General features: G+C 44.3%; 1 protein-coding gene across 2 annotated transcripts in view; it reads left to right on the top strand.

Annotated features, from left to right (window-relative positions):
* LOC139553382 (cysteine-rich motor neuron 1 protein) overlaps positions 1 to 12990 on the top strand; it is a 129994-nt gene that overhangs the window by 89620 nt on the left and 27384 nt on the right. The gene's annotated exons all lie outside the window — the stretch shown is intronic.

Consider the following 12990-nt stretch of genomic DNA (forward strand, 5'->3'; position numbering starts at 1 on the left):
AACTGAAAATGTGTGCGCGAGCAAGGAGGCCTACAAACCTGACTCAGTTACACCAGCTCTGTCAGGAGGAATGGGCCAAAATTCACCCAACTTATTGTGGGAAGCTTGTGGAAGGCTACCCAAAACGTTTGACCCAAGTTTAGCAATTTAAAGGCAATGCTATCAAATATTAATTGAGTGTATGTAAACTTCTGACCCACTGGGAATGTGATGAAAGAAATAAAAGCTGAAATAAATAATTCTCTACTATTATTCTGACATTTCACATTCTTAAAATAAAGTCGTGATCCTAACTGACCTAAGACAGGGAATTTTTACTAGGATTAAGTGTCAGGAATTTCAAAAAACTGAGTTTAAATGTATTTGGCTAAGGTGTATGTGTAACGGCTTTCCTCCATCTCTTCATCCGAAGAGGAGTAGCAAGGATTGGACCAAAGTGCAGCGCGGCTAGTGTTCAACATGTTTAATAAAGAACAAGTGAAACACTACAAACATACAAAATAACAAAATGTGCAAAAACCGAGACAGACCTATCTGGTGCAGACAATCACAGAGACAGGAAACAAACACCCACAAAATCCCAACACAAAACAAGCCTCCTATATATGATTCTCAATCAGGGACAACGATTACCATCTGCCTCTGATTGAGAATCATATTAGGCTGGACATAGAAACAGACAAACTAGACACACAACATAGAATTCCCACCCAGCTCACGTCCTGACCAACTAAACACATACAAAACAGAAAACAGGTCAGGAACGTGACAGAACCCCCCCCTCAAGGTGCGAACTCCGGGCGCACCCCTAAAACTCAAGGGGAGGGTCTGGGTGGGCATCTGTCCGCGGTGGCGGCTCCGGCGCAGGACACCACTCCACCACTGTCTTTGTCCCCCTCCTTAGCGTCCTTTGAGTGGCGACCCTCGCCCACGACCTTGGCCTAAGAATCCTCCCCAAGGCCCCCACATGATTTAGGAGGTAGCTCAGGACAGAGAGGTAGCTCAGGACAGAGAGGTAGCTCAGGACAGAGAGGTAGCTCAGGACAGAGAGGTAGCTCAGGACAGAGAGGCAGCTCATGACTGGGTGGCAGCTCATGACTGGGTGGCAGCTCATGACTGGGTGGCAGCTCATGACTGGAGGGCAGCTCATGACTGGAGGGCAGCTCATGACTGGAGGGCAGCTCATGACTGGAGGGCAGCTCATGACTGGAGGGCAGCTCATGACTGGAGGGCAGCTCATGACTGGAGGGCAGCTCATGACTGGAGGGCAGCTCATGACTGTAGGGCAGGGCAGCTCATGACTGTAGGGCAGGGCAGCTCATGACTGTAGGGCAGCTCATGACTGTAGGGCAGCTCATGACTGTAGGGCAGCTCATGACTGTAGGGCAGCTCATGACTGTAGGGCAGCTCATGACTGGCTGACGGCTCTGGACGCTCATGGCTGACTGACGACTCCGGCAGTTCCTGTCTGGTTGGCGGCTCTGGCAGATCCTGTCTGGTTGGCGGCTCTGGCAGATGCCTGGTTGGCGGCCCTGGCAGATCCTGACTGACGAATGGCTCTAGCGGCTCCTGACTGACGAACGGCTCTGACGGCTCGGGACAGACGGATGGCTCAGACGGTGCTGGGGAGACGGATGGCTCAGACGGCGCTGGGGAGACGGATGGCTCAGATGGCGCTGGGGAGACGGATGGCTCAGATGGCGCTGGGGAGACGGATGGCTCAGATGGCGCTGGGGAGACGGATGGCTCAGATGGCGCTGGGGAGACGGATGGCTCAGATGGCGCTGGGGAGACGGATGGCTCAGATGGCGCTGGGGAGACGGATGGCTCAGATGGCGCTGGGGAGACGGATGGCTCCGATGGCGCTTGGCAGACGGCCAGCTCTGACGGCGTTGAGCAGACGGACAGTTCAGGCGCCGCTGGGCAGACGGACAGTTCAGGCGCCGCTGGGCAGACGGGCAGTTCAGGCACCGCTGGGCAGACGGGCAGTTCAGGCACCGCTGGGCAGACGGCAGACTCTGGCCGGCTGAGACGCACTATAGGCCTGATGCGTGGTGCCGGAACTGGAGGTACCGGGCTGAGGGCACGCACCTCAGGGCGAGTGCGGGGAGGAGGAACAGGGCTCTGGAGATGCACTGGAAGCCTGGTGCGTGGTGTAGGCACTGGTGGTACTGGGCTGGGGCGGGAAGGTGGCGCCGGATATACCGGACCGTGAAGGAGGACACGCGCTCTTGAGCACCGAGCCTCTCCAACCTTACCAGGTTGAATGGTCCCCGTAGCCCTGCCAGTGCGGCGAGGTGGAATAGCCCGCACTGGGCTATGCAGGCGAACCGGGTACACCACCTGTAAGGCTGGTGCCATGTACGCCGGCCCGAGGAGACGTACTGGAGGCCAGATATGTTGGGCCGGCTTCATGGCACCCGGCTCGATGCCCAACCTAGCCCTACCAGTGCGGCAAGGTGGAATAGCCCGCACTGGGCGAAGCACGCGTACTGGGGACACCGTGCGCTTTACCGCATAACACGGTGTCTGACCAGTACGACGCCCTCTCACACCACGGTAAGCCCGGGGAGTTGGCTCAGGTATCCAACCCGGCTTCGCCACACTCCCCTTTAGCCCCCCCCTCCAAGACATTTTTGGGTGAGCCTCTCGGGCTTCCAGCCTCTCTTACGTGCTGCCTCCTCAATCCACCGCTCCTGGGCTGTGGCTGCCTCCTTCTCCTCCCGAGAGCGGCGATTCTCTCCAACCTTTGCCCAGGGTCCTTTTCCGTTCATGATTTCCTCCCATGACCATTCCTCCTGGTACCGCTGCTGCTGTTGCTGCTGCCCGTTGCCACGCTGCTTGGTCCGGGTTTGGTGGGTGTTTCTGTAACGGCTTTCCTCCATCTCTTCATCCGAAGAGGAGTAGCAAGGATTGGACCAAAGTGCAGCGCGGCTAGTGTTCAACATGTTTAATAAAGAACAAGTGAAACACTACAAACAACATACAAAATAACAAAATGTGCAAAAACCGAGACAGACCTATCTGGTGCAGACAATCACAGAGACAGGAAACAAACACCCACAAAATCCCAACACAAAACAAGCCTCCTATATATGATTCTCAATCAGGGACAACAATTACCATCTGCCTCTGATTGAGAACCATATTAGGCTGGACATAGAAACAGACAAACTAGACACACAACATAGAATTCCCACCCAGCTCACGTCCTGACCAACTAAACACATACAAAACAGAAAACAGGTCAGGAACGTGACAGTATGTAAACTTCTGACTTCAACTGTACATGTAATTATACTGTATCTCTATGATATAGGACATACTCTTCAGAATTTACTTTACATTATCTTTGGGGGACTATCTGTTGTTCTATGTAGTGAATATGTTATTCAATGTGTTTGTATGGTCTAATAGCAGTAAGGCCCCCACAAAAAATTGGGGCAAATAATTGTTTATATTTTTGGGGGATACTTCCAGGGGTCGTAAAATTCTAAATCAAATAGCGAAATGATCCTTGGTATGATCTTCTTAAAACAATTCTATATAGCTTAGTAGAACCCCCTCTCCCGGCTTACACAGGGCTTGGACTCTTATGGGTTAAAAAAGTTCCTCAAAGATCCTTCTAGTTTTTTTTTTGCTGCTGCTACTCTCTGTGTATCATATATGCATAGTCACTATAACTATACACTCATGTACATAGCCGATGTGTCTGACTATATGGTGGAAAGACTACTGTATTTATTTCATTTTTACTTTTGCGTTTTACTAAGAAAAGGCTATGTATTTTATTTAAGTAGTATGTGTTCAGGAAGTGGAAATTAGTCTAAGCTATAAGAAGTTTGTTAATGGATATTTATATTTTGTGGTTTAAGTTATCATTTCAGTTTTACTTGGTATTATCACTGTTACACACAATGCTCCCGCACATTGGCTAACCGGGCTATCTGCACAGCACCCGCCAACCCCTCTTTACGCTACTGCTACTCTCTGTTCATCATATATGCATAGTCACTTTAACCATATCTACATGTACATACTACCTCAATCAGCCTGACTAACTGGTGTCTGTATGTAGCCTCGCTACTTTTATAGCCTCGCTACTGTATATAGCCTGTCTTTTTACTGTTGTTTTAATTTCTTTACTTACCTATTGTTCACCTAATACCTTTTTTTGCACTATTGGTTAGAGCCTGTAAGTAAGCATTTCACTGTAAGGTCTACACCTATTGTATTCGGCGTACGTGACAAATAAACTTTGATTTGATTTAAGGTTCCTGTAGGAACATTTTATGTCCCATGTATTATAGTATGAATAATAGCAATACTATTACTACTACTACTATTGTACTAATTCTACTACAAATAATAATAATAACAATATACTATTAACAATAATAATAATACATATAATATTGAGTGGCAAACTTGTAAAGTCACAAATGATTTTGATTGACTTTGAAATTCACAGAAATTCAAATATACAATCAATAAATAGTCAACTGTTGACGAACCTTCATATTTGATGTGTATCGACAACAAGATAGGAACCTATACTAAAAATACTATAATAATTATTGTCATCAACTATACCAATCAAAAGACCCCATCTTAGTGATACAAATGATATATTTAGATACATGGCAAATATTTCACAGGTCAATAATAAAAAATTGGTATGTAGAGATACTAACAAAGCATTAGCACATCGATAAACAGCTTTCTAAGTGGTTTCTAATTTGAGTAATTTGGCTGTTACATCTGACCTCGCGTTACTTTGTGCTCTGGTCTCCCCTATCCCGCTGTACAGCAAAAAGTTTGCCATTCAACATTTGCTGGTAATTTACCCCACTCGTCACTTCCCAGAACACATTTGTGAATGAACAGCATAGTGATGCTGGATACTCAATATTAAAAATGAAATGGACCCCCATGGAGTTGTCCGAGTAGATCCTCTCCATCCAGGAAGAGTTGGATGTGGCTCTCATCCGCAAAGCGATTCCCCTCTATACTTATGGTAGGTGATAGGAACTTTACACACTGCAATAAGTAAAAAAAATATATATTTTTATGTCTGACGGGAAATACATACCCTGTCTCTGAGGAGGTAGGGGAGGAACAAAATGTCTGCAGTGAACTTGAGACCTTAAATAGGAGGGTGTGTAATATAAAGGCTGGGTTAGAATAAATGGAATATGAACGGCTGCATAATGTAAAGGGTACATGAGAAATGTCATGATGGATTACTGGGACCGAGGTCAGAGGAGCAGACAGTCAATTACATAACTAGAGATGGTCTTGTTTTGCTGCTGGTATTGTGATGGAATAAACAAATGTGAGAAGAAATAATCCAGCACATTATGGTCTGGGTAGGCACAATGGTGTAAAAAGCTTATTCGTGTGTGAACTAATGTAAGTAGGAAAATGTAAGAATTCTTACGTATCCCTTCTCTGGTCTCTCAACGAGGAGTACTTGTGAATCAGCCCTGTGCACACATCCATGTATTGCCATGTAGTAGGGTACCTAAAGCATAAGAGAAACATACAAGATTACATTTAGACTAACAAATTACATTGATTGATGCCGTTGATTATCATCAATTATAAACTGGATTGTTCGCGCCCTGAATGCTGATTGGCTGATAGCCACGGTATATCATACCTTATACCACAGGTATGACAAAACATGTATTTGTACTGCTCTAATTACGTTGGTAAATAGTTTATAACAGCAATAAGGCACCTCGGGGGTTTGTGATGTATGGCCAATATACCATGGCTAAGGGCTGTGTCCAGGCACGTCGTTTATCGTGCGTAAGAACAGCTCTCAGCCGTGGTATATTGGCCATATACCACACCCCCTGAAGCCTTATTGCTTAAGTAAAAGTTGAGCTGCAGTGATTATGACAAGACAGTATGGAGAGGGAGAGTATGAAGGACAGAGACAGGAGGAACAGAACACACAGTAATCACACTGTAAATACATTCATTTACCATTCAGTTAGTACTGGAAAAGACAAAGAAATAACACAGAACACACTATACCTACAATGCAAATACATCCAAATACTTTATAGAGGCTAAGTAGACCCATAGCTTTAAACGTGGTCTTGCTTTGGTCTGAAATGCAGACAGAATACACCAGCCTGAAAGACATCCATTAGGCACAAACGCAACATAAACAACATGAGTTAAGGAATACCTAGGATAGGATAAAGTAATCCTTCTAACCCCCCCCCCCCCCCCCCCTTAAAAGAGTTAGATGCACTATTGTAAAGTGGTTGTTCCACTGGATATCATAAGGTGAATGCACCAATTTGTAAGTCGCTCTGGATAAGAGCGTCTGCTAAATGACTTAAATGTAAATGTAAATGAGTATTCAATATCAAATGTATCAAACTAATCTGATGTGTTTTATTTATTTATTCCTCTTTTTGTCAAGTTTAAGATAACCTACATTGGATCATCTCTCTCTTTCTCTCTTTTTCTCTCTCTCTCTGCAATATGTAACTTTTTGGGTGACCTGACCAAATTGACATAGAAATGCAATTATAGATCTGTCATTCTCATTGAAAGCAAGTTATTTCTATGCTTCCCGGTCTTCTGTTTCGTTTTTGCGTCTTTTACTTTCGGTTTTGTATACCAACTTCAAACAGCTGAAAATACAATATTTTGGGTTATGGAGAAAAACAATTCTGAGTGGTTTAGACGATACAATGTTTTATCATATAAACTGAAATTAGGCGAACTATTCAAATGTTTCGCAACCAGTAAATGACGGAGCGATTTCTGCATATTGCACCTTTAAGTAAAATGCATGCTTGGATGTAGAGTTAGCAAGCTGTGCTGAATATTCTCTGAAACTGATATCAGCCATGGCTAATACGAAATTTGGACTGCGGTCATGACGCGTGACTGTTGGTGTGGCGGTAATACGGTCACCGTAACAGCCTTATCCGTGACTGACCTCAGCGCCTATTAGATAGACTGATGGATTGAACAGTAATCCAGTTGACATAGCATACGTTACGCTGCGTCTGTGTGTGTGTGTTGCGTGTTGGATCACTCTTCATTGCCCTGAGGGCATGCAGCGGTGAAAATGAGGCTGCGCAACTGACTTGTGCACTGTTTGATTATTGTCACCATGGCAACTAGTGTCTTTCAATTTTTCTATTTGACATGCAGCCATTTAATGCTTTTGGAAATGTTAAGTTTCTAAACATCATGGGAATGCTAAGTCAGAAAATGTCTGCAGCACACCCCTATGAGAATATGGGAAGAGAGATTAGGGTAAAGAAGGTGAATGAAGGTGTAAATGTGTAGTATGTGACATGGCATACATGATTCAGCTAGTTCAGCCATTTAACAATCTGAAGCGTTTACTTCCTGAATGTAGGGGACAGTGGGGTATTTTGAGAATTTTTTTACATTCAGCATCACTACATCAAGGGAAATATAGTATTCTTTCTAACAAAGATATCTACATACGGTATATGTTAGGGTGTTGTGTATTCTGGAAATAATCAGAATTCAGGTAAACATAACAGTTTTGAAAACATAGCTTGTCCGAAAAAAGTGGTCTCTTGGCACAACTTAACACAACCTGAGTATGGGGTAAGTTGAGCATAGGGACAGGGTAAGTTGAGCCGCCTTGGGGTAAATGGGTGAGGGTGTCCTGTGACAGTGGGTAATGGTGTCGGTAGGTCAAAGTTGAATTCATGGAATGGGGTTGTGGTATATTGTATATCTTAAATATATGCCTACATTCGGATATAGATGTCTCTGTTCAATATCACTTACCCTTTCATTTCTTGACCAGTTGTCTGGGACAGGGATGTTGTTTGGATGTGTCAAGTTCTCTGCATTTGAGGCTACAAGCCCATGAAACTGGTCTGCAAAATTCTTGATATGTTTAGCAAGCTCAGACTCCATGTCATCAGATAAGACCTTGTGTGACTCTGCTACTCTATCATAGCCTCTCTTTCGCACAGGTACATGTTTGTTATATGTTTTGTCATTGTACCTCTTCAGTGTCATTCAGTCTATTTGTCCATCCCTTGCTGCTGCTCAAATGGACTTATTCCCTTCTCTCACTTCCTTGACTGCTCTCTATATCTTGAGTTCATATGCATGACACATTGCAAAAATTCTATGCATATTCCTAATCCTTATTTGTTTGGGATATGGTGGCCATTGGCTCAACTTACCCCAAGGCAAACATTTTGACTATGTTAGCCCACACAACTACAAGGATGCACTTTCATGCTTGGCTTATGACCTCATATTATAGTTTATAGAGACCCCAACTGATGTATAAAACAATCTTAAAGCAATCTACTTTAGTTTAGATACAAGCGTCATGAAACCTATAACAAAATAAAATAATTCAACTTTTTTTTTTTACTAACTTACCGTGTTGGTTTCCTGCCTTTGCTTTATAGTTTTTTTTTGTAGGATTTTACCTGAACCCTTAAGAGACAGTGGACTTAGTATCATCCATCACCATGATAAAACGAAATTGTCCTCCAGGTAATGAGATATAAAGCCTTGTTAAAAGTTACCAATAAGAGGATATTTTTCTCTACCTGAGAGCAGGACTTTCTTTGAGCATGTCCAAGGGGAACACATTGGCAATAAGAGTGTTTTTGAGCATGTCCAATGGGAATGAACACTTTGGCCATAGAAGAAAGTATCGATGTTTCATAGCCCTGGCTGTCTGTAATATGCTGCCTGCCAAACTCTAACTTTTCAGTCACATAATGGTGAGTTCCATCTGAGGGATCCAGGATTCAAAGGCCTGATCCTGCTTTAGTGTTTACCGTTTGAACGGTTGTTTGGCTTGGTTTTATGGAGGTGGATTGTGGATCAACAGAGCTATGGCAGCAATACTATGGGGATATCAACTCAGCAAAAAAAGAAACGTCCTCACACTGTCAACTGCGTTTATTTTCAGCAAATGTAACGTGTAAATATTTGCATGAACATAACAAGATTCAACAACTGAGACATAAATTGAACATGTTCCACAGACATGTGACTAACAGAAATGGAATAATGTATTCCTGAACAAAGGGGGGGTCAAAATCTAAAGTAACAGTCAGTATCTGATGTGGCCACCAGCTGCATTAAGTACTGCAGTGCATCTCATCCTCATGGACTGCACCAGATTTGCCAGTTATTGCTGTGAGATGTTACCCCACTCTTCCACCAAGGCACCTGCAAGTTCCCGGACATTTCTGGGGGGAATGGCCCTAGCCATCACCCTCCGATCCAACATGTCCTAGACGTGCTCAATGGGATTGAGATCTGGGCTCTTCGCTGGCCATGGCAGAACACTGACATTCCTGTCTTGCAGGAAATCACGCACAGAACGAGCAGTATGGCTGGTGGCATTGTCATGCTGGAGGGTCATGTCAAGATGAGCCTGCAGGAAGGGTACCACATGAGGGAGGAGGATGTCTTCCCTGTAATGCACAGCATTGAGATTGCCTGCAATGACAACAAGCTCAGTCTGATGATGCTGTGACACCCCACCCCAGACCATGACGGACCCTCCACCTCCAAATCAATCCCGCTCCAGAGTACAGGCCTCGGTGTAATGCTCATTCCTTCGACGATAAATGTGAATCCGACCATCACCCCTGGTGAGACAAAACCGCGACTCGTCAGTGAAGAGCCCTTTTGCCAGTCCTGTCTGGTCCAGCGATGGTGGGTTTGTGCCCATAGGCGACGTTGTTGCCGGTGATGTCTGGTGAGGACATGCTTTACAACAGGCCTACAAGCCCTCAGTCCAGCTTCTCTCAGCCTATTGCAGACAGTCTGAGCACTGATGGAGGGATTGTGCATTCCTGGTGTAACTCGGGCAGTTGTTGTTGCCACCCTGTACCTGTACCTGATGTACCGATCCTGTGCAGGTGTTCTTACACGTGGTCTGCCACTTCGAGGACAATCAGCTGTCCGTCCTGTCTCCCTGTAGCACTGTCTTAGGCGTCTCACAGTGCGGACATTGCAATTTATTGCCCTGGCCACATCTGCAGTCCTCATGCCTCCTTGCAGCATGCCTAAGGCACATTCACGCAGATGAGCAGGGACCCTGGGCATCTTTCTTTTGCCGTTTTTCAGAGTCAGTAGAAAGGCCTCTTTAGTGTCCTATGTTTTCATAATTGCCTATCGTCTGTAAGCTGTTAGTGTCTTAACGACCGTTCCACAGGTGCATGTTCATTAATTGTTTATGGTTCATTGAACAAGCATGGGAAACAGTGTTTAAACCATTTACAATGAAGATCTGTGAAGTTATTTGGATATCCTGAAAAAGGGACGTTTCTTTTTTTGCTGAGTTGAGAATATTTATATGGCTGTAGCTTGCTGGATCTAGCTACTGTATATGCTTAATATATTCAACCACGTCTACGGGGTGAAAATGCAGTCAATAACAGGGATTTCTTTATGATTAAAAACCAACACATTTCTGTCAAACGTTCACCGTCAGTGCTCTGTATCCTTGCAGCAGGCATATATCCAGGCAGGAAGCTGTCCATTAGACAGACACACGCACGCCTCCTCGCTTGCATACCCGCACACTAGAGCCACTAGAACTGATGACATCATTTTCGGCAGGCCAGACGGGCGACCCTGACGTGTGTTCCAAATGGAAATATGAAATATGAAAATGCTTTTGGATGCAGTTAGCCCCTTAAGAATTCCCTTCTGTGAAGGCTCATAAAAATGAAATCACCACGAGACAGACACCTTGGATGGCATTTTTGGATTGATATTGCCAGAAAAATAAGGTTTTACTGTTTTAGTCTGGCAGCTAAATGGTCGTTCCATTCAACCAAAATCCGAAAAGCCCAAATGGCGCCAAAATCTGGAAACCCATTCATTCCATGTTGGAAAACTATTCCCACCAAACAATGCAGAAACATACTGGTATTATGATTATCACATTTCTAGTTTTAATGTCACATGCACAAGTACAGTGAAATGCCTTTGTTGCCAGCTCTGAACCCAACAATGCAGTAATAAATAACAATGTAATACTAAAAATATCCCAGTCATGGATGCAGTTCAAATGCCAAATGATACGTCTATTGAGAGAGGAAGGTCCCAAAACACTCAGCAACAATCAAAATCCACAACTTGTAAAATTATTGCCTTTGTCTGCAAACCTCATCCTGCTTATGTGTGGGAAGAAGGAGATAAGCTCTATGGAGAATCAGACTATGGATTCAGCTTGGTTTTTGCTCAATCAAACTGCATACACAGTCAGTCAGTCTCCAAGACCCATTAATTCTCATGGTTAAAATAACCATGTGGAGAATAACCATGTGGAGAATAACCATGTGGAGAATAATCATGTGGAGAATAATCATGTGGAGAATAACCATGTGGAGAATAACCATGTGGAGAATAACCATGTGGAGAATAACCATGTGGAGAATAACCATGTGGAGAATAACCATGTGGAGAATAATCATGTGGAGAATAATCATGCGCTTCAAATGCATCATCACTGCAGCAACGGACCAATGACACGGTGAATCACAGCTGTGAACAGGAAGGAACTCTCTCTAACCCTAACCTCTGATTGGTTTAGTCATTACTGCAGTGAACCAATAACACGCTGAAGCACAGCTGTGAACAGGATGGTCACAGTGCTTTAAATCAAGATGTATATTTGGGAAATTATAGTCCCAGGGGACCTGCTCTGGCCCTGTCCAATCACACGCCTATAGTATGGATGTGTTGTTTCCTATTTGGGAGAAAACCCCCAACAAGAACAACATCAGAGTCTCCTGTGTCCTTGGTGCCACCTAACACAGTACAGTGTTTTGCTGTGCTTGCCTATAGTGTTGCTGGCCTGTGGTATTCATGTGCCAGCGGTTAACTGTTTCATTTATAAAGGGAATAATACCCAAGAGTCAGGCACTCAGTGAACATCTGGGAAGGAAGTTGTGCGATGCCTGCATTGCCATCCGTCATGTTCCTCTTAATTAGCCAGGACCAGCCCACAGCTGGTCCTACAGCTCTTCCAGTTAGCTCTGTTCCACTACAGCCTGCAGCCCTGGAGCCCCCAGCACTGATACAGAACAGTCATGACCTACTCTGTCTTACAGAACCCACTACTGTAACTAGAGCACAGATCACATACTGTACTGTGGATGGAATAGACTATGGGTTCAGATAGTATTTATTTTCTTCCAAGTACTTTGACCTGTTCTTGATTGAGTTTACCTGATGCAATGGAATTGTCCCAAAAGTGCACACCCCGCAAATCTCCATCACCTGCACTCCAGGTTGGCTCATCAAATGCTCAATATATTTGAAAGAAAACACGAATACTACAAATACAGGTATGAATCACAAACAGAACCTTGGAACACTGCTCCTGAAATACATTAATTGTATGTATTGTACGCCTTGTACAGGGATGTCCTTGCATGACACCTACACACTGATGCAATCACAATCGACAGTAAACCATTAGGAATGTATATCTGTTACACCGTCCTCCTATTTATTCAATTCGACGCCAGATGCACACACACACCGCCCAGTGCTTTATACACACCATACAGTAGCAGTCAATACGAGGAGGGAGGTGCTCACACACACACGGAACAGCAGCTGAGAATATATGAACAGAAGTGGGCCTGATTAGAAAATTGTTGAGTGAATTCACAGCCCTCACTAGTGTGACAACCATGCATGCAGTATCGCCCCCTCACGTTGTTATTCATTGAACCACAACTAATTGACAAAATTAGTAGCAGAAAATGAAAGACCCCACATGCCATATTGGCAGGCACTGTAATTGTAAACATGTAGAAACCAATTTTCCTGTCCCATTGATTCCTGGGAATTAACTGTTCTCTGATACAGCTGCACTAGATTAAATGCTTCTGGGTTTTCAAATCTTTTTGGACCAGAAAAGCTTTAAACGGTCCAAAGCCGTGGACTTTTAATAGCTGAAGAGGACGGGGAAATTAC

Source organism: Salvelinus alpinus, chromosome 25, assembly GCF_045679555.1.
Source record: "Salvelinus alpinus chromosome 25, SLU_Salpinus.1, whole genome shotgun sequence".
Lineage (NCBI taxonomy): Eukaryota > Metazoa > Chordata > Actinopteri > Salmoniformes > Salmonidae > Salvelinus > Salvelinus alpinus.